The following is a 3,337-nucleotide window of genomic DNA, read 5'->3' as shown; positions in this document are numbered from 1 at the left end:
CGGCGCATCGCAGCGCCGCAACAAAGAGCTGCAACAAAGAGCTGCAACAAAGAGCTGCAACGATGCGCCCATGCTGATGGCTTCACTCTGAAAAGCCAAAGCCACTCTCTCCAGCTCACTGCGGCCCTCTGCAATGACACACACACACCTCATTCACGGTTCAATACACTGGATCCAAACACACACCACACACACACACACACACCCAAACACACACCACACACCGAACACACCACACACAAAACACAGAGCCCAACATACATAATATACACACACATACACACACACACACACACACACACATACACAGCCCAAACATACATATACACACACATACACACACACACCAAACACACACCACACACCGAACACACCACACACCAAACACAGAGCCCAACATACATAATATACACACACATACACACACACACACACACACACACACACACACACAGCCCAAACATACATATACACACACATACACACACACACACACACAGCCCAAACATATGGCCCACCACAGCGCTGCATATGTTAAATAAGACTATTTATTTACTGCAATTACGGTACATTTGTATATCTTTACAACATCATTTATAAATAAATAGATGTAAGCAGCGGTTTTTCATCAACATGAAACATTGTTTTCTATCTGCACATGTAAATGTGGTTTACAGTTTCTATATTAATACACATTAATCACACAAACATCGAATCGGCACAAACCCTGCCCCTGCCTTGAGAGCTACAACTACAGGAAATAACACACTGCACAGTGCCACTCCCCCTGTGATAATATACGATATAGTGGATGATTCACACACACACACACACACACACACACACACACACACACACACACACACACACACACACACACACAGTGCCACTCCCCCTGTGATAATATAGGATATAGTAGATGAATCTGCAGAGGCTACATTCTTACTCCCACAATGCCATGGGTGGAACAATCCCACAATGCCATGGGTGGAACAATCCCACAATGCCATGGATGGAGCAATCCCACAATGCCATGGGTGGAACAATCCCACAATGCCATGGATGGAACAATCCCACAATGCCATGGGGCTCTTTGCATAGTAGTGAGCAGGCCTGTCCTGGAGGTGAGTGGAATTAAGGCCATTACAGGAGCACAAGTGATGAACACACACACACACACACACACACACACACACACAACTATGAGGATAGACTACAGCAGCTTACCGTTGGGTTCCAGAGTGACTGTGGAAACAGAGTAGGGGCATGAAGAGACCCTTTAACACACACACACACACACACACACACACACACACACACACACACACACACACACACACACACACACACACACACACACACACACACACAAACACACAGGGAATGGGGAGGGAGTGGGAATTTTGGCTCAGTAATAACTTCACAGATGTAACTGCAGGTCTGAGTAGCTGACTGAAACATTTATGAATCACAGTCATCACTTCCTGCTTCCTGCTTCAAGTCATCACTTCCTGCTTCACTGCTTCAAGTCATCACTTCCTGCTTCACTGTCGGCCACTCTATGATTATGCGTATATATCATTATTGCTTTACCTTAAAAGCTACAAACTGAAAAATACTGAACTACATTTCCCAGCAGCCATCAGTGCTGAACTGAACTTCCTGAGCTGAAGGTCATTCTGGGCTCGTACATACCAAACACAGCACAGCTGATTGACAGGCAAATCCAAACCCGAAACCTCCAAATCAGTCCATCATCTCCAGCACTGCCTACGAGAGCTTATGAAGAGCAGTTCACGTATGGAGAACACATGATGAGGGGGTTCAGGGGTCACACTGCGGCCCGCGTCACATGATGAGGGGTCAGGGGTCACAGCCCCGACTCACACACCTCCTTCCTATGTGTCATGGCCGGTGGGCTGCTGGGTGTTCATCTGTGACGAGGGTGTGCGAGTTTGTGTGAGTGTGTGTGAGTGTGTGAGTGTGTGTGTGTGTGTGTGTGTGTGGTCCACTGAATCTCCTCGTGGGTAGGAGATCAGGGCTGGACTCGTCCTCCTCGGTCAGCGTCTCTTTGCGGCGAAGGTGTTGGCGAGCGTGTGTGAGTGTGTGTGTGTGTGTGTGTGTGTGTGTGTGTGTGTGTGTGTGGTCACTGAATCTCCTCGTGGGTAGGAGAGTCAGGGCTGGACTCGTCCTCCTCGGTCAGCGTCTCTTTGCGGGCGAAGGTGTTGGCGAGCGTGACGCTGAGGCGTGGCTTGACCGGGGCCAGCTCCGACAGGCCGATGATGTTGCGGTTTGACCAGCGTGGTCTTGTCCATGAAGTCGCTGCTGTCCTTGGACATGACGGCGTCCAGCACGTCGTACTTGGCCGACAGCTTGCCGCTCTCGAACAGGTACTTGGCCAGGTGGGAGAACGCCAGGTTGCCCAGCAGCGAGGCCAGCATGGAGACCGTCTTGAAGGGGAACTTCTGGTGCACCGCGCCGTCGACCATCTGCCACCAGGGGTAGTAGATGAAGGGGGGCAGCATGAGGTAGGGCTCCCCGCCCCCGATGCGCAGCAGCAGGCCGCACACGTAGCCCGCCACGGAGCCGTAGGTGTTGGTGCCGCGCACGAACAGCACGCTCAGCAGCTGCGGGAAGATGATCACGTACACCAGGTCGGAGCTCAGGTACCACAGGCCGTACACCGTCCCCGTCAGCAACGCCATGGCCGTCGCCATGGCGCCGAACACGAAGATGGTGATCCGCATGACCCACACGATCTCACGGTCCGAGGCCTGCCAAACACACACACACACACACACACACACACACACACATTATAATCATTGGTTAATCATGTTAATCATTAGTGTTAGTGTTAGTCATTGGTGTTAGTATTATTAGTGTGATTGCTGTTTTTTGTTTACAGATCTTCTGTGGTTCATTTGAACTGGGGATGACACAACAACAACGCACACACACATACACTCACAGACACACACACACACACATACACACGTGGTTAACTGCGAGCGGAACGCTTTAGGGCACCGCATTGCATAACTCCACACAGCCTTTGGTGTTCTTTGAGGCGTTGTGAGCCCAGACCTCACACACACACACACACACACACACACACACACACACAGAGGTGTTGCCGTTGGGCTATACATCACATCACAGCGTTTCAAGCCAAAAACAACATTAGAGAAAAGATGCCAGTCTGAAGCCAGGCACTAATAGTGTCATTAACTTAAATGTTTTAATTGACATTCAATAAGCTGTGATCTCAGTGTCTTCGCCTTCTGCAGCAGTTCAAGTCCAAATCAGCACACACTGAATATACCAACGGAATAAC

General features: G+C 49.9%; 1 pseudogene; it reads right to left on the bottom strand.

Moving 5' to 3' along the window:
- Nucleotides 1–2,108: 2,108 nt before the first annotated feature.
- The window catches only part of LOC122132537, a 10,140-nt pseudogene continuing 8,911 nt past the window's right edge, over nucleotides 2,109–3,337 (bottom strand).

The sequence above is a fragment of the Clupea harengus genome, unplaced genomic scaffold (genome assembly GCF_900700415.2).
Source record: "Clupea harengus unplaced genomic scaffold, Ch_v2.0.2, whole genome shotgun sequence".
Taxonomy (NCBI): domain Eukaryota; kingdom Metazoa; phylum Chordata; class Actinopteri; order Clupeiformes; family Clupeidae; genus Clupea; species Clupea harengus.
The sequence above is the reverse complement of the archived record's forward strand: the minus strand, read 5'-3'. Positions and strand labels throughout refer to the sequence as shown.